Consider the following 19,326-nt stretch of genomic DNA (forward strand, 5'->3'; position numbering starts at 1 on the left):
TAGCCCATTCAACACAAGGTTTAACCAAGAAAACACACTTCAACATGTCCAAGAGTGAGGGTAAAAGAGTCTCACTCTTGGCAGGAGAAAAAAATTAAACCCCAGAAATCCAGCAAAGCTGCTGGGGGACTCACTAGGTAGGGAAATTCAGCCTAACCAGAGAATTCTCCCTAACAAACCCCTACCTACCTGAAGCTTTCCCTTATGCTCCCGCAAGGCCTTAAAAGTCAGCGAACAGTCGTCGGTGTCGTGACTCACCCAAACACCAAACCAAACCGATGCGATGCAGATCAGTAATCAACATGTTAGACTTGCATTCCCGGCAAGTCTTGAAGCCAGACTGCAGAGTCGGAGGGGTCGAAGAAGAAGACATTCACAAGGAATACACGAGGCGTGGCGAGTCTCAGAAGCAAACAAGTTTGCGGAAAAAACAGAACTGCAGCTACGGGCGACGTGCGTCCTATTCATAACATTCGGTGACGTCGCCCTCGACGAAGGCCTTCGAGGGACATCAACCCCATCGCCATCGACACAGGACGCCCTCGGCCCAAAAAAGTTTTTGGAAAGTACACAGCTGTGGACAATACATGTCAAAGATGTGTAATACGTTGGAGGGCATCCTATCAGGTTTTTCCCAGTTCCTTTCAACTGTCCTTTGGAGCGACCTATGGAAAGTGAGAACTGGGTATTTCCGGGGTCCCCGGACTATAATGTCTGTCATATCGTCTTGCTCAAACGTAGGAGAGGCTCTTCCCCCAACCCATATATTCAATCACCCTACTCATCAAATTCCTATACCCCGAGTATACATGTTCTGCAGGATCAGGTGCAGCAAACTCCAATTCAGGTGATGTGTCCACACCACTAGCAGAATGCAGAGTTTCACATAGGTCTCATTTTTATTTCCGGGTTTATAAGTTCCAGAGAAACTTGTATAGTGCCATATTTTACTGCAAAAGGAGTGACATCTTCATCCTCTGAGCCAGATTCTTCAAAAATTGAAGACATGGACCTAAAAAAAGTCTGATTTTGGTAAAGGTGTAAACCTTCTCTCTTCCTCCTGATTTTTCAACGAAGGAATAGGTGTTTTCTTTGAAGGGGTCGAAAGAACCTTCGACACACTCGACGAAGCCTTCGATAAAGGAGTCGAGGATAATATCGGCTTCGTTGTCGAAGCTGTTGGGCGCCGATGGCGCTGACGAACTTGCACTCTAATTCGACAATGTTTGCCTTTTATGAGGGATCGGAGAAACACTCGATCCTCGAGGATCTCTCGACGATTTGTCGACTCGAGTTTTATGGGTACTACTGGGCTTTACTGCCGTAGTTCCCGACTTCCCTGCGTCCTGTGGAGCAACCGGGGTCTGACTTTTCTGAGGTTTGAGTGGGTCGAGACCGCGTTCTCAAAGACCTGCATCATTTTTCTTCTAAAGCTCTCCCATTTTGAAGGGGAATCCTATCTTGTTGGACATCGAACCAATTTCGTCGATGTATCGGATGACGACGATGGAGATCTGTGTCTCCTTTTGATCTTTTTAGAAGACGAAGATGATCGTCTCGACCTGCTACGAGATCGGGATCTCTTCGAATGTTTATGACGTTCCGATTCTTTTGAATCGGACGATTTCTTATGTTTTTTTGACAAGGCTTTCGAAGAGTCCTTCGACGCCTTCCGCCCCACCGTCAACTTACTTTTCCTCTCACGAAGGGCATTCTCCGTCATTGACTGACAGGAGTCACCGTCGCCGGTTCGATGGTCTGAGCCCAGACACCAAAGACAGACAGTGAGGATCGGTGATAGACATCTTCGACCCGCAGTCGATAAACCCAGTTTTGGGAGTCGAAGCGATTAAGAAGATCATTTCTTGACAGAAAATCTCGAAGCGCGCCGTTCACGAGAGCAAAGCAATTGGAAAAACGGAACTGAAGCGAACGGGCGCAGCTCGAGCTACTTATACCATCAGTGACGTCGACGCAGTACTGAGCCCGTCGAGGGACACTCGACGCCACAACCTCGAGCACAGCGCCCTCTGGTGAATTTGTTTTTCCCGAAGCAGCGAAGCTGGCAATAACGAATTATCACAAGATGAGGAATACATGGGAGGTCACAATCCATTCGAAGTGCATATATTTGTAAAAGGCGCACATATTTGTAAAATCGTTGCATGAACTCTGCTGCCTTGTGGCTTATTTAACCTGACAGAAGCCATGTTTTGGGAACTACCCCGCTGGAATTGCAATATGATCACCCAATCACCACCCCACCCCCCTCAACCTCTCCCACCACTACAGGCCAGAATTGTATTTTCTGAATATAGCCTCGCTTGCTATAGCCTGGAACTTATCACTATATCGAAGAATTTTATGGCGAATACGAGAAAGGGACTAAAGATTGGACGTGTGTAAAAAGTAATGATGGAACCAGTTGAGCCAATGTTAAACTTATGATAGTAAGGGCAAACATTGTAATTTTAATACTGTAAACTACATTAATCTATCACATATGTAATCTTATTGAAGTTTTAATCATTTTAGGGTTGGGAAAAATAGTTCTGCTACTATTGTAGTGAGCCTTTTGTGTGGCTCATTTTTTTTGTGAATGAACTACGGTCCTAGGCCCACATTATTGTTCTCATTAATTATGTTTTTAGGCTGGAATGGTTGTGTATGTTGCATCTTTTATGGATTGTCAATCCGAAATAAGATTTTACTTACTGTAAAATGATCCATAATTTCGTTTGACTGAGAATTGCAATTGAAAGTTTGGCGCTGGGCTATTGGCCATCAAGATTCTGGATATTTGTGCTGAGAATTAGACCAAGGAATGGCAAGATTCTCTCAACTTAATCATGCAAGGATGGATTTAAAAATGTTGGGAGAGGATATGAAATTGTAGATGATTGAGACTAGGTTACCAAACAGAAGATTTTCATTGTGGGCCTCGCACTCGAGGCTTTTTTGCCGCTCATCAGGGACCAGGCGGTTCTGGGCAGGACAGAATCCCACAACCATGTTTTACCTGAAAAAACATGGTGGCACTTGTTCCCACTCCTGTTCATGTAGGTGGTTTTGATCTGGCACTAGGTCCCGACAGAAGGGAATTGGATTTCTGCAATTCACCTCCCGGGTTCAGCAATGCAGAAGACTACCAGCTTTGCCGCCTAGGGTTCAACACCTACGAGTTGGAGTCACGCATCACCTCCGTTTCCAGCACTGGGGTATTCCAGATCTTTCAAATCTCCTCTGAATTCATAGTGCCCATGGGCAGGATGAGGTAAGGGGTCTCTGGAAGATGCCTTCCAGACCTGCTGGCACAGCAGCAGGTGTTATACGTTCCTTCCTACCCCATAGCTCCAGTGGACCATTCGCAAATTGCAGGCATCTGTGGGCTGCAGCCCCATCCGGATTGCCCAACACTGGCTTTGTTCTCGAATGCGCTGCAGATGTGCTCCAACAAGGGCTTCCTGATGCAGCAGGGTGCGCAGCGAAGCATCGGGACCCAGCCAAGCTGGCCCGAGTGGCCTGGTTCCTGACAAGCTCAGACTACAGCATTCTCAGTTTTCGGATGACAACTGGGGCATCATACAGGTGGTCGTCTACTCGATACCAGTATAAATGCAAGTGGACAAGGTTTTGCCACTGGGCTTGCAACCAGGGGCTGGACCCCCCCTACCCTCCATCTTGTGCTACCTGGATGACTTGCTGCCATTCTCTGCACATCTGGCTCACTCTGGCGTGCAGGTGGATACCTGCCGTACCCATCTGGCTGCCATTGGGGCCTACAAGAAATCCGCAGAGCACTTTTATCAGCGGCCAACCCAGCTCACTGCCCTGAGCTCGAGCAGATGGCTTCCACCGCGAACCATGCATCATGGATCGACTAGCCTTCCAGGGTAGGTCATCAGCTGAAAGGGAAGATTCTGTCCGAAGTTTAGAATCGACAGGTCCAGGACTACCCTCAGGCAGCTTGGTTATTGGGTACTGTGAAAATCCTGGTGTAGAAGCCGGAGCCCCTGTCTGACAGAGGAACCGGTTCCACCACCTGCATCCCCAAAAGAGAAAGGGTCCCCGTCTCTTATGGTAGATCCTATCTGACACGGAGGAGAGGATGGTAGGGGAAAAGGAAGTGCAAGACTGAAGCCAGTGGAGACTATAGACTGGATCTAACGCCTCTCAAAATAGCACTTCCAGCTGTCCTGGATGAGAGCCAGCAAGCCCCTTACTGGCGAGCTGTGTTCCCAGACTATGAAGTAATTGCTTCTTTGCGTATGAGGTGGAGCAGAGAAGAAGGAGTGGAAAAAAAACATGCAAAGTCCTCTGCCGCTTCCTCCTGCTCTCACTGGGCAACCTGTCCGGCCTCTGCACCATGGTCACGAAACCCCTTTAAGATGTTGAAAGCACTGGGTTTGACGTCTGTCCTGCCCTGAGACTGAGGGAAAGACTTCTGCCCTGGCTTAGTCAGGATGGCCAGGGACTTGGCGGTTTGTGTAGAGGTGGTCTTGTCAACTTGTCATTGGTGGAGGAATGAAAAAGTTCCATGCCCTCGAAGGGAAGATCCAGGATCTGCTGTTGCACATCAGATGAATATTTTGTGGCATGCATCTACGCTGTTCTTCGCATCTCGACCCCAAGGCACAGCCCTCCGCTGGCTAAATCGATGTGGGAGACTGAAGACTCCATGGAGGTCCTATGTAACGGCCCAGGCATCTGCCAGATCTGCTTTGAAGGAAGCTTGCCTGTCCTGGGGAAGGTCAAGCAGGAGTTCCAGCCACAAGCTTCTGGTTGGTATCAGCATTAGCCTGTTGCAAATGCAGCCCTGAGATGGCATAGCTTTGTTTGCCCAAAGACTCAAGGAACTTGTCCTCCTTGGATAGACAACTGAAGGCGACTTCCCAGGAGGAAGATGACCGTTTAGAACAGAGCAAGGCTGCAGTCACCACTGAAAAGTGCAGCTGAGGGTAGGAGGCAAGGAGGACAGGCTCCATTTCAGCCTCAACCTGCGGTCTAATTTCTTGTTCATCTGGGCATTGGCCATGGGCTTCTTGCAGACCTTTCTAGCCACCTACAGGATATCCCTCTGGAGCAGGATGCGTGAACGGCTCATAGTGCAGTTGCCCAAAACCTCTACTAGCACTGCTGACCGACCTCTGTCAGGGGGACCCCAAAGAACTCTGCAAGGCCCTGAAGGCAGTCATGAAAGGCCTTTACAGAAGCTGAGGGTTTGTGGTACTGGCTGTCATTGTAGTCATCGTGTCTCTAACCCCCCCTCCTCCCCCGCCACACCCATGCTTTTTTACACACATAGGTGGGCCCTGGGACACAGGTGCCAGCGGGTTACCATCTTGGTCCGGACTCGCAGACAGATCGAACAGTTGCTGAGGGGGTGGCATTGGTGGAACAGGAGGCAGGGTCTGGATACCAGCAAGGCAAGCACCGGCGGAGGTACAGACACCGGCAGTGCAAGAGGAAAAGGCAGAGGGCCCAGAGGTGGATGCATAGGAGGCGCAACCTGCGGGAATCATATCCTTGACTATATCCTTGAGGCACCTTGTCATAACGCATGAGGAGGAAGCGCTCAAAGAGGCCCTCACAAGCCGCTGGGTCCCAAGTTGGCCAGCCCTCTGCAGCGCTGAGCCTCCCTTCGTGATCAAAACAAGGCACAAGGCGTGTAGTCGTAAGGCTGCGATGGGTAGATGCAACCCTGAAGAGACAAACTGCCTGTACCATAAATTCTGCCACCGCTTCCAGAGGGAAGGGGACCGGAAACTTTTTGCATGGCCAACTCAATGGGCGAGAGCACGGGAAGGCCCTGAAATGAATCCAAGATGTCTGCGGATCTAGAAGGCTCTGCCACGTGCTTATCTTCCATCTTGGGGCCTTGTGCCACACCCTGGGTGGGAGGGCACGAAGGCCACCTGCCACGTGCTGGCTTCGACATGGGAGGACATGCCTTTGACATAGTACCTGAAACAGAAGAGTCTACCTCAGAGCTCTCTGTAAGGCCCTGAGCCCTCGGCCTATTTGCAGGTAGTCAAATCACCCCGACTCACGACCTCGGAGGTTGCTCCGGTAGGCTGTGCACCCTCAGCTGTTGAGCTGGTAGTCGTGTTGGATCGTGCTAAGGACTTCCTCTTTGGGGAAGAGCACAACGATCCCTTGCCCCCTGGGGGCCGATTAGGACGACAAACTGGATAACCCCTCCGTGGACCGCCCGGTAGAGACCCTGAGCCCCTCTGCTTGAGAGCCATTAGCATTGGAGGCCTCTGGTCTGCCAAAACCTGAATCCAAGGCACGCCTGTCTGGAAACCCGCCAGGAGGGTCTGTGCTGTAGAGCCGTACCAAACAGGGGGCCTAACTGTTGGGGAGAATTCTCTGTAAAGGCTAATTTCCCAAACCTAGTGAGTCCCCCAGCAGCTTTGCTGGATTTTTTGGGGTTTATTTTTTTTCTCCTGCTAAGAGTGAGACTCTTTCTCCCACTTTTAGACATGATTTGAGGTGTTCCTTTGACTTTGAATGTGTTTTGTGGGCTATGGGGTCCTTTACCCCATAGGGCTTCATGTGTTTTTGGTATGTGGGTCACACAGCACCCTCCGTGCCGTAACCCAGGGGTGTCGTAGCGACCCCCAAACAGACTCCATACCCTGGGACTGACTGTCAATCAGGGCATGTAAAGTCACCATTGGCTTTACTAGTCCCAAATTATGAACAGAAACCAGTACAAACCATATTGTGGACGTACTGGTCGGGGCAATTTGATTGCCCCGGGGTTTGTTGTTCGAGGGGGCACTCTCCGTCCCCCCTGATCGAGTTTTGGCTGGTGGCAGTGGATACTGCTTTTTATATTCGACCGCAAATATTTTCCTATGGGATTTTCCCATTGTTCGAGGCTACCACTTTTTAATATAGCCTTGAACATACCGACGGTTTATTAAATTAATATTAAATCACCAGTTGGTAATTTTTGCCGAAACTCTGTTCCAAAATGGTGTTTGTGTTCGCTTCTGTGACTCCAACCCAAGTTGAGCCCTTTGTTCCACATTTTGGCGGGCTTCTCCAAAGAAGCCTCCAAAAGTGGTGCCACTCTGGGTACCACAGGGGGTGTGGGAGGGGGTTTAGGCACCCTGGACTGAGTTGCCTTGGCAACTTAAGTCACACTCGTGTGATTGGCCCAAGTGGTGAGCCACCCAGCTCACCACTTAGCATGCTTGAAGAATGAATGAATGAATATGGGTTTGCTGCATAAAAGCAGGGCTTTGGGGACTGGAACTTCAGAAGTCGCCACAGGACCTAAAGAATCCGAAGAGGGAGAAGCTGAGCCGATCTGCAACGACAACACCACCGGTGGAGCCCTGCTGAACCGTCTCACCACTTTTCCCCGACAACAGAGGAGATCTCCAGTCTGGAGAGTCTTCTTCCTTTGACTGGTGGGGATAACCAGTTTGCCCGTCTTTTCGCCTTCCCGGATCATCTCGTGGCCGCCTTGCCCGTGCCAAGCACCCCGGCAACCGGAATACCACTGTTTTTCCACCACCGCGAATAAAAGGGTCTTACCTTTTAACCGGAGAACTCTGCGGCTGGTTTCTTCCATGGCAGTGCAACGACCTTCAGCTTTCCTCCACGTTGAGACCATCTCTTCCTCTGGACGACGCTGTGACTTGCACCTGCTGCCAGGAACAACTACCCCCGCTGGAGGATCCTCTCCACTTTGAAGGTACTGTCTGCCTGGCCTCCCTTGCAACGGTCTGTGTGGGGCGACTCTTAAAGCTTCCACTTACCACTTGGGTTGGCCCTAGGCTGGCTAACAACTTTTCTGAGCTGACTTAATTCTTTGCTGAACTCCCTGCAAGACTTTAAGACTTTTAAAACCGATCTTGGGCGCAGTGGTGCTCTGTTCTCTCAAAGAGGGAGCCTGCCCTCTGAACTTTTTGCTCACAAGTAGACTTGACTTTCCTGCCTTGCTGGGTGCTTCTAAAGTATTGTGTTGTGTGCTTTTCCTAATTTCTGCCTTTTCCCTCCCTTTTTCTTAACTTATTGGAGTGCCATCTTTACTTCACCTCTGTCTGGAAATAAGTGGTGTTAACTAAGACTTGTCTAATAAGGAATAACGGATGCACATATAGTAATAGTGACGGTTGAATTTACTTACCCCTTTTTGTGCTAGTGTAAATGAGAAGTGTGTCTTTACATAAATAATTATATACTTTTACACCAAAGCTCTGGTCAGTGTTTGCTTGTACTACTGTGTCTCTGTACCTATTGTGTATACTCTGCATACTGCCTAACTCATCTTGAGAGAAGTCTGACTGCTCAGCCACAGCTACCAAGTAAATCTGGGTGGTACAGACTGCTACCAATTGGGTTTACTGCCAACCACCTGTAGTCCTAAATCTTTTGCAGTAGTCCCTAAGGGAACTGCACAGGTTTCCGCCTAACACTACAGTGTCTTGACATGGGAGCCTGGAGACAAACTCTTTAAGATGCCCAGGAGAAGCATGGAAGATCTCCCTCAAACGTAACAACCAATTCTTCAATGCTCAGTGACGAGAGGAATGCAAGCCGTGAACAGGTCCCAGCGGTGGTCGGGTCCTAGGCACTCAAGACCGAATGATTGGGGGTCCGAGGCCAGGAACGAGCGGTGGGAGGACCACATCTCCTGAATGCTCCTGCAGCCAACATTTACATGGGGAGATGCTGTACCGAAAGGAGGTGAAGTTGGAAAAAAAAACAAATGGGGAGCAAGCATAAAGTTATAATTCAGCACCTAGCTGCCAGGTCAGACACCATCCGTGCGGAAAAAGGGGCAGAGGTGGGGTGCCAGCTGGCAGGGCCTCAGAGGGCATGCCCAGGGCCACGCACTACACTAAATTTAAAGGAGAACCTCAATTTTTCACTGCCAAGAGTTCCAGTACCTTTCCCGTTCCCATGTCGGGAGACACCCACAAGGATGGAGGAGAGGACGAGACGTACAAGTACTAAGCCTAACCCTGTAAGAGCCACAGCTAAGCTGTATTCAGACAATAAAACTCAAGAAATCCCTCTTAAGGACTGCAAGTGGGGATCGTTAGGAAATATCTGCTTCAGGCCACTTTCCCTCCATATTCTAGGGACACCTAAACTTTGTTTTACATCTTGGTCCTGACTTTTTGCAGAGAAGTGATGCATTCAGCTTCACTTCCCTGGCCTTTTTGATCATTTGTCAAGTTAATGGGTTTGTGCCCGCCCTGTTGCGACTTCGGTGATCTCTGAGCACTCTGGCATGTCTGCAAAGGAAGGAGGATTGCAGGGTTTGTTATTGGGATTTAAAGGGAGAAGAGCAAGAAAGCTATGATGTGCTGTTGGCAGCTTCAGTTCAGAAAAATCTATCACCAGGCGTTTTCTGTCGGTAGCCTTCATGTGGTGTGGTGTCGTTTGTTTTCATGTCTGGTGTTGTGAAGTGGTGTGGTAGACAAGTGGTTCTATTTACTTCATATTGTGAGGGGGTGTATGCAGAAAGGTGAGTTTAGTGTGGTTGGTTAGTGACAATACATTTCCTACACACAACAAAGACTCCACATGTGATAGATTTCCCCATCAACAGTTAAAAGCAAATTTGATGCTTTTATCACTGCCAGCAATCCATCCAAGTGAGACATTTCATCCACATGTGGCACAGTTTCTGCCCCCACACAATCAGACTAAGTGCAACGCATCTCCTGCTCAGAAATGTCTGTAGTAGGTTTCTCTGGCTGGATTTTGCAAGTTTCAGCACGTTGGGTTGTGTTGATGGGGTAGGTCTTTTCGGTTGGTCTCAATTCATGTTTGGTGTTCGGTTAATCGCTGGTTATGCGGGATTATTTTCCACATGTTTGCTCATTTTGTGGTGCATCAATGTTGTTCAGGCATTTTCCTCCCCTTCGCAGCTGAAGAGCCATGTTTTTAACAGTTTACAGAATTTTAGATGGCCCTTCGTAGTTGGTGGTATTTCTTTCTGGAGCAAATTTGACTTTTAAGGCTATGAAAGAGAAGGCTGATCCTCCAAGTTTTTCCCCTCACATAGCATTTAAGTTCTAGGCAGATGTCGTTGTGGATCCAGTGTTTTTGCAGGTTTGTAGATGGTGATTTACTTTTCTATTAATTCCACTCCCTGGCGGTGGATTGCTCTGTGTTTTATGCACATTGTTTTGAAAGGGATTCGTTTTTAGACTGGGTGCCAATATAGCATCCTTAGCGCTGGTGTGATGTGGTCTCTTTGGGAGAGTTTGAGGAAAGTCTGGCGGCTACATTCTGAATTCTGTGTTGTTTACTCAGCAAGTATTCCGGCATTCCAAGGTATATTCAGTGTAGTCTATTATGGAGATGGAACTAGTTACTTACCTGTTACGGCTGTTCTCCAGCATGGGTTTGGCATGGATTCACATGCTCAAGAATATTCCCCTCCTCCCCCCCATCAGGCTGAGAATCCTAGATAAAGAAAATATCAGTTTCATTTCTGGTCTTTCTCCTAACAACCAATCACTGGTCTTTGGGTCATACTGCCCCCAGCCAATGGCTGCCCTCCACCCAAGCCCCTCCTCTGGCAGCCATCTTCAGATTTGGTAGCACGTAAAGTAGCAGAAGACCAAGAGAAGAGCCGCAGAGGGGTTGGAGGGAGGGTTTGCATGCAAATCCATGCCACACCCACGCTGGAGAACAGTTACAGGTAAGTAACTTGTTCCTTCTCCAGCATGGGGTCTGGCATGGATTCACATGCTCATGAATAAAAGAATACATAGCACACATGCACAACCATGGGAGGTGGCAAAGGCTCAACATAAGCATCTCTTACCTCACCAGGCTAATCTACAAACCAACAGGTTGTGCAGCACTGCCTGGCAGACTCTGGACTCCTCCCTGGAATCCTGGTCGACGGAGTAGAATCTCGGGAAGGTGAGTCGACCTCCGCGTAGCAGCCCTGCAGATGTCCAGCAGGGGCACACCAGACAGGAACGCTGTAGTTGCAGCGATCACTCTGGTAGAATGGCTCCGACAGCCAGGCAATGGTCAGTTCGCCAACCGGTGACAATGGGTGCTGCAGCCGCACAGCCACCTGGAAATGGAAGCCTTGGAGAAGGCCTTCCCATGGTTCACAGGGCCAAAGTTCACAAAAAGTTGCAACGTCTTCCGGAAACTCTTTGTGCGGTCCACATGCCACTTCAGCACTCTAGCCCCACCCAGGGAGTGCAAAGTCTGCTCAGCCGACGACGAAGACGCCAGGAAGAATACAGGCAACACCAAGGCCTCGTTTAGATGAAAGTCTGACGGCACGTTGGGCATGAAAGAGGGATGCGTCCGTAGCACTAGCCTCATCTTGTGGAACGTCAAGTAAGGTGGTTTACATGAGGGAGCCTAGATCTATCCCACGCGTGTGGAGGTAATAGCCACAAGAAAAGCTGTTTTCCACAACAAATTTCAATGGCGCAGAATGCATAGGCTCGACAGAGGACCCATGAGCCTAGTCAGCACCACATTTGAGTTCCCACGCTGGGGCTGGAGCCTTCATCGGAGGGAACCAATGGAACAGTCCCTTGACAAACTCTTTAACCAGACAGTGTGACCACAATAACAACCGTCCTGGAGATCTGGTGTAGCGGAAGATAGCTGCCAGATGACCTTTGATGGTGGCATGGGAAAGTTCAGCCTTGGCCAACAGCAAATACGGTAGTACCTGCGGAGCCGTAACTTGTACAGGCTCGATCTTCTGTGCACAGCACCAAACTGTGAACCTCTTCCATTTATGTCCATAGGATTTAAGAGAAGACGATGCTCTGGCCTTGGCAAGCACTTCTTTGCAGTCCACTGAGAGATCGTAGCCCCTGAATTCTAAAGCTACAGGAGCCAGGCCTGCAGGTTCAACGATCCTGGATCGTGGTGCAGAATTGCACCTCCCTCCCTGGTGAGAATATCTGCGACCACCGGAAGCTTGACAGGAGGGGCAGCTGACATGTCAAGAAGGTCCAGGTACCATATCTGTCTGAGCCACGCCGGTGCGAGGATCATCCTGCACCAGGACCGTCTGAGTTGCTCAACTAGTCGTAGAACCAACAGCAACGGAGGGAACACAGGCCTCTGCCGTTTGGTCGACAGCGATTTCATTCGAGCTAGCCCGAATGAGCCAGTCGTCCAGATAAGGGTAGACGTGAATCCCTCGTAGCCGCAGCTGCACCGCCACTGACACCAAGCACTTGGTGAAGGCCCTTGGCACCGACTTCAAACCAAAGGGAAGGGCCTTTAATTGGTAGCGCTTCCCCTGCACCACAAAACGCAAGAACTTGCGGTGTCCTTTGTGAATAGGAATGTGAAAGTTTGCAGTGTTGGGGAGAATTCCCAGAAATGTGCTAATCCCCTCCACCTTAGGGACCCCCCCCCCGGCAACTTTGCTGGATTTTGAGGACTTGATTTTTTTTCATCTAGAGAGAGACCCTTTTTCCCCCCCACACTCTCGTGCATTTTAATGTGAATTTTACCTCTGTGGTTCTTTTGGTTGGGGAGTCTGACAAACTGCATAGGCATAATCTTTTACATTGTGTCACACAGCACCTTCAGTGCAGTGCCACAGGGAAGTCTTTCAGACTTCTCAAAGGTTTAAATACCTTCTCTTGGATAAACTACTGTTTTCAAGAGCAGTGAAGTGAAATTGACTTTACTAAATTTGTAACTTTCTAGACCCAGCACACGCCATCTTACAATCGGGTGCTGGAGGGGTTACCTTGTATCCATGTGTCTAGCTTCCCGTGTAACATTTTTTATGTTGCCCTTTTCTCACTGAATGGCTGGTGGCAATGGTTTTGTTTTAACTACCATGGTGTGCATTACCGCGGGATGCATTTACAGCTGCAGTAAAGCACCCAAGGGTGCCATTTTTCTTAAAATGGCCCTGGTCTTTTTTCGCCATTTCCTCGTGGCAAGGTCCTTCAGATTTACTCTGCACGCCAAATCCGCCTCTGGATCCAGTGTGCCTGGGGAAGGCAGGAAGTGAGGGAGGTGCCCGAAACTCCCTGTGCTTAGTCTTCTAGGAGACCCAAATGCACTCTGCAGTGATTGGCCGGCTGACTGTCAAGGACAGCCAACCTGCTGGGGGACTGACAACTAGGCTGGAATGAAAGCGGGAACCAACTAAAAAGCGAGTCCTTTGGCTTGGAAGGCAGAGTCGACCACTGGACGAAGGAACCAAAGAAGAGCATGAAGAGGACGCCTGCTGCAACTCCTGGACTGTTGGTTTGCCTGGTGAAGTCCTGCTGCAGTGCCGAATCACCAAGTTTTCCTCGACAGAGAAGCCCCTGCAAGGAAGACTTCTCCCTTTGAGTTGGTGGGACCAATCAACTCCAAAGTAAGCCACCTGGACAACCTTCTCGAAGCTGGTTGAATTTCCACAGAGTTGCTGCTGGAAACCGTATAGCCAGGGAGAGAAACACCAGATTTTGTGCGTTGCTTTTAGCAAGCTGGTGTAGAGCTTTTGGAAGCTCGTCCAGACTCCCAGGAAGCAGGACTGACCAAGCCTGAACCCCCTCAGAGTGCGGGACCCCAGAAGCAAGGAAAGTCCACCTCACCAGCCAGGAACCGTGGTGTTGCTATTTGCAGTAGACGCGAGGAGCTGAAACACTAAACAGCCACTGAAAGTGAAGTTTGCCGGTTGCAAGTTTTGACTGTCCCAGTGCATTGCAGGAGTCACCCAACGTCCTCCCTCTTATGCCCATGACCGAGGCACAGGAACAATGAGATCTGCAGAGCTGCACAGTAACAGAAGTCATCAGCTGCATTTTTTCCTCATTTCTAAGGTATTGTAAAAAGTCTAAGATAATTTACCTGTTACTGTAGAGTTGCTTAAAACTTCTACAACTCACAAGTTTTATCAGCTTGTGGCCCTTCATTTGATTCTTCTTTTCATCAAAGACTCCTAAGAACTTGTGCAAAGACTTTTCCATTTACTTACCAGAAGTGTTTCATCCTATACGAGACTTTTGCCCATTGACTTTGGCTTAGCCTATTGTTTGTTTATTGATTTATAATGTGCGCCTGACCCAAAGGTAACCGGGCGCAGCAGAGAAGAATGTGCAAAGCTTACAATGTTAGAACATTTACAGAGATACCTCAAATAAGTACAGAAATGAACAGTATGCGTACTAACCTTAGTGCAAATGTAGGCACGTGATTACAGACAGTATACAAGATGCAAGGTTAGCATACTGTGTTCAGGTTATATACATTAGTTGATAGACTCCTAATAATACATATATATAATCCCTTAGGCTAAAGTTACGGTGGTGTCTGAGCAGGGTGACTACAAGTTATTAGAGTTGATGTGTTTGATGAAATTCCTTCTGAAATGTAAGAACGGTTGTCAGTTCTCAAGTTGTGTGGCAAAGCATTCCATAGTTTGGTAGCTGTGACAGGGAAACTGATGCCGCAAATTTTGGCAAGTTTAAATCTAGGTACTATCAGACAATTTGAGCTGACAGTTCAGGTCGGTCTACTAGATATTTTTCTCTTCATTTTATCCATCAAGTAGCTAAGAGCCACATTGAGAGCTTTGAGGGTCAGGGAGATCATTTTTAGATGTATTTTGTTGGCAGTCGAGAGTCATTTGTAATGTCGTCTGATGGAGGAGATATGTTCTTTTATTTATGCCAAGTGCCGCTCTGAGGGCATTATTTTGTAGGGTTTGAAGCCTTTGGGTGATGGATTTGTTGGCACCACTGTAGAGGGCATTGCAGTAGTCTAGTCATAAGTATTAAGGCTCTCTCCAGGATCATACAGCTGTCGTTGGATAAGAAGGGTTTTCCTGCTCTTATTAATTTGCAGGTATAGGCTGTAGTTGATGCTAAGGAGTTGACCTGTTTAGTGAAGTTGACATGGTAGAATCAAGGTAAAAACCAAGCATTTTTACTTCCCTAGAGACCTTAATGGCATTGCCGCCAATGCTGAATGCCGAGTAGTCAAGGCCTAATTTGTTGATATTGGCCTGTGAGCCCAGAATGATTAACTCTGTCTTGCCGTCATTCAGGCAGAGGCCATGGGATGCGATCCATGACTGAATGATAAGATACTGTATTCACCAATTCCCTGTCCTTATTATGATCCCCAGAAAGTGGGAGGAGAATCTGTGTATCATCTGCATAGTTAGCGTAGGAGATACCTAGATGGTCCAAATCATCGGAGAGGCTTGGTGAATAAGTTGTATAGGGTTGGGGAGACACATGAGCCCTGGGGGACTCCACATGTGATAGGATTGTATGACTCTTGGCGGACTCAAAAGTATTTGCCTGCTTAAGAATATTTGTGGAGTCTTGTGTTCCAATAACCTTTGCCTTTTACCAATTTCTAAAAGTATTCTAAATGCCAACGGTAAGATATTAATGTCCCCAGCACCCTAGTTATTGAAGTCATCTATGGTGTAGGTTGTGCATGTGGGCCATCCCAAAAGGGTCTTTACTTATTTAGAAACTAAGAGTGTACAGTATTGAAGTGTATATGTGTATTACTATTATATTGCTACCTTCAGAAGGCTGATACATTAATAATTGTTTATGCAAGAAACCTTGAGTATAAGACTTAATTTGAATACCTGTAACTGTAAATCTGTGTACCTCTACTACAGCTCACATTTACCCCTCTTGAGATGAGCCTGGCTGCTCAACACTACCAAAACTGTGTAGTACAAGCTTATACCAAAGGTAGGGTTGCCTATACCTGTAGTTGAGAGTTGTGTGTAGTGTGACGACAGGAAGTCCCCCCTCTTTCACCTGTCTGAGAACGTGCTGAAGAGTAACCATCCAGAATGTGGCACTGGATGTATTTGTTCAGTCGACGAAGGTCGAGAATGGGCCTCCAGCCCCCGGTCTTCTTTCTGATAAGAACATACTGCAAGTACACTCCGGAGCCCTGGAGCCTCTTTGGGACAAGCTCTATCGTGCCTTTCCTTAGCACGGCCCGCACCTCCAGCAACAGCTGAGGAACGTGGTTTTCCTGCCGGGCCACGAGTGGTATTTGGGGACACTTCCGTTTAAATTCCAGGGTGTGTCCGTGGGCGAGCGCGTCTAGCATACAACGGTCTGTGGAGATGGACTTCCACACGCTGATCAAGTTCCCCAGCCGGCCTCTCACTGGGTTGCACTGGTGGGGGCCCAACTCCACGGCCGGTTCAATCCTGCTTGTGCGTTGACGGGCTGCCTTGGGGACCCTGGCGATGACTACATCCTCCTGCGAAGGTCTACGAAGGGCCCCCGTTGGTCTCCTGGGACGATGAATGGGATGGTTGGCGTTAAGAAGAGGAACCCCTGCCAAACTCCTTGAAGGATCCTTGGGACTTGCTGCCTGAGGTCCGAAAGGTCGGTTTCCGTTGCTGAGTGCCCAAAGCACACGCTGTCTGTGTCCATCTTTATGGCTTGGAGAGACTCATCCACAGACTTCCCGAACAAATTGTCCCAGTCGAAGGGCAGGTCCAGCACCTTCGACTGAACGTCCTAGCGAACGTTGGTGGCCTTGAGCCAGCCACAACGACTTAGGCAAACGCTGTTGCCCATCTGGCGGAACCCCGCATCAGCCTTCCTGCAGAATCTCCAACACTTCTGCCCTCTTGTCGTCAAGAAGTCCAGAATGGGAGCAATGTTGAACCCCAAATCCCGGTCGTAATGAGCCACAATGGCGAGGGCAGCCTTGATGGTAGTCTATGCCGAAAAGATTACGGTCGTCGCATGGCATCTAACTTCTTGCCCTCGCTGTCTAGTGGGATGGCAGCCTTCTAGGCCACCCCTCTACCCCCCGCCACCCTGTACTACTTTGAGGCGATTCCTCTTCTCCGGAGCCATGGACCGGTTCTTCATGAGGGCCAAACCCTCGGCCCTAATGTCATCCAGGAGTAGGACAGAGGATTGTCTTCCTCTTCCCCGATATAAGAAGCCCTTCTCCTCCTGGGCAGCGGTCACGGGAGGTCCCCTAAACCGTCGTCATCGTCCGTGCCCGTGGTCACTATGCCACGAACAGTTTCCATCCTTGGGGCTGGGGGGTGGGGGGGGGGGGACAACAATGGTGAGGTGGAGGGTGCACCTTCTTGGCTAGGGGTTCCCCCGTGGAGGTGCCGGTCGCCAGTATAATAGGCATCCTCGTCTGGATCTCCGATAACAGCGTATGCAGTGCCGAAAGTATGTCCACTGAAAGGTCTCTAGGAGGTGCCTGAAGTAGGGGTGGCAGCTGTGGTGCAGGTGGAATAGGCCGCTGGGGGCCCGGCTGGGAGCCCAGGCCATCAACACCTCGCTACTCTTTCTCAACTGTTGTTGCCTTAGTCAGCGCACTAGTCGTAGGGACCGCTTCCTACGTTTTCTTCCTCTTTGATGGTTTGCAGGCCGGTGAGCTCCTCCTCAGAGAAGATATCTGTACCCTTCAGGGCCACCGCACCCCCCCCTTCTTTGATTCCAGCGGTGAAGTTCTCGGGGAGATGACCGTCATTCTTTTCCAGGTTCTTCTCTATGGACTGGAACAAGGCCTCTGTCCTGGAAGGAAGGGACACCCCTGGCCTTAGGGTTTGCATACTGCGGGGCTGTCTCGGCAGCCTTCGCCAGAGACGCGGTCACCCCTTCTTATGGAAGGCTGTGCCTTTGGTGGGTGCACCTGGGTCTCCACGGTCAGGGCCAGAGCCTTGGCCTTCTCCTTGGGGTAAGGAACCGAGCCCCGCTCCCCTTTGGGCTTCTCCGGTAGGACGGACTTGAGCCTCTCCTTGAGCTTGCCAGGATGGTCCGACTTTCTCTTGGCCGAAGATCCAGAGCGCTAACTGGTGACGAAGGCTGGAGACGTCTAACGCGCCCTGGCCGCCGAGGAGCCCATCGCAACAGCGCTCCGGATGGCAGTGGACTGTGTGTTTAGCCTCCTGTTGGACCCCTGTGGGAGGGGCGCCCTTAAAGGACTTAGAAGCCTGCTCCACCTTCTTAGAACTTGGAAGCATGTGCTGGGACCCACCCATTCAGTCGCCTGTGCCGATCCCTTATTCTGCGCAGGGCTATCGCCTGGCAAAATGCACACTCTTCCTCGTTGTGCGCCGGATACAGTCAGTAGAAGAACTCTGAATGCTTGTCGTCCGAAAAGACATTCCGCAAGCCGCAGTAGGAGCAAATCCTGAACAGGGGAGCCGAATCCTTTCTCTCCAACATGGTCCACGCGGCGTAGGCCTGAGAATCTTCTGGAAGCCTGGTTAGGAGAAAGACAGTTCAGAAATTAAATTGATATTTTCTTTATCGAGGATTCCCAGCATGACGGGGAATTTCCATGAGCATGTGAATTCATGCCAGACCACATGGCAAGTGTTCTGTGTATGAAGGAAAATAAGGGTAGTATCTTTTTGATAGTGTGCAGATGGAAAAAGCATTTCCTATCGCGTGGACTTGCAGTTTTGTGTTAGTTCTTTGTCCATTAGGACTGCAAGGTTTTTGACTTTGGATGGTTCGGAGTTCTGTGGGCCATGGGATGTTGTGGCTGTTTCCTTGGTGACCACGATTTACATTTTGTCCAGGCTAATTTTAAGCTCATTAGTGTTCATGCATTGGTAGAGGTCTTTGAGGCAGTCTGTTCACGTGGGGTTCTCTTCATTGTCGTTGTGTAGATTTGGGTTATCATCTGCATATTTTTATCATGCGAGGCATGTCTTTTGATGAGTCTGATTAGGGGTATCAGGTTTATGTTGAATAGTGGGGATAGCGAGGAGCCCTGTGGGACTCCACAAGTGGTGTTCTGTGGTGCAGATTTCAATTGTTTTAGCCATATTGTTTGTTTTTCGGACAGGAAATATTTAATCCAGAGTAGTGCTGTGTTGCCAATCCCTGTGTCTGCAAGTCTTCACAAGAGTGTTATGTTTGAAAGTGTCAAAGGCTGTAGGGAGATCGGGTAGTATAGGTGCAGAGTTAGTGTTCGATTCTGCATTGGCCTTTAGGTTGTCCCAAATAGAGAGTAATGCAGTCTTCATTCCTGATGGGTCTGAAGCCTACTAGCGCCTGATCTAATAGCTGGGGAAACTGACCAGTCCTTCAAACTGTCAGTTTCCTTTTTAGTCGTTTTACTGGTCATCTGTTTGGGGAACTTTTTAAATATTACAAAAAGCATCTTTCAAAGCAGTGAAATGGGGATACTTTTATATCACCCTAGACGTCCAGTGAAGGGATTTCTGGTTACTTTTAAATGTGCAAAAAGACAAGCTGGTGGCAGCAGTTACGCTTAACATTTTTGCCACATTTTTAGTTAGCTCTCTCGGGTTTACTGTGTTTGGCTACTAAAACCCGTTAATGTACTAAGATTACCATGCAGAGATTTTAATTTAAAAAAAAA

General features: G+C 49.0%; 1 protein-coding gene across 1 annotated transcript in view; it reads right to left on the bottom strand.

Moving 5' to 3' along the window:
- Window positions 1-19,326, bottom strand: part of MED13 (mediator complex subunit 13) — a 1,760,496-nt gene that overhangs the window by 1,188,790 nt on the left and 552,380 nt on the right. The window lies entirely within an intron of this gene.

This window comes from Ambystoma mexicanum, chromosome 9 (genome assembly GCF_040938575.1).
Source record: "Ambystoma mexicanum isolate Mex_15411 chromosome 9, UKY_AmexF1_1, whole genome shotgun sequence".
Classification (NCBI taxonomy): domain Eukaryota; kingdom Metazoa; phylum Chordata; class Amphibia; order Caudata; family Ambystomatidae; genus Ambystoma; species Ambystoma mexicanum.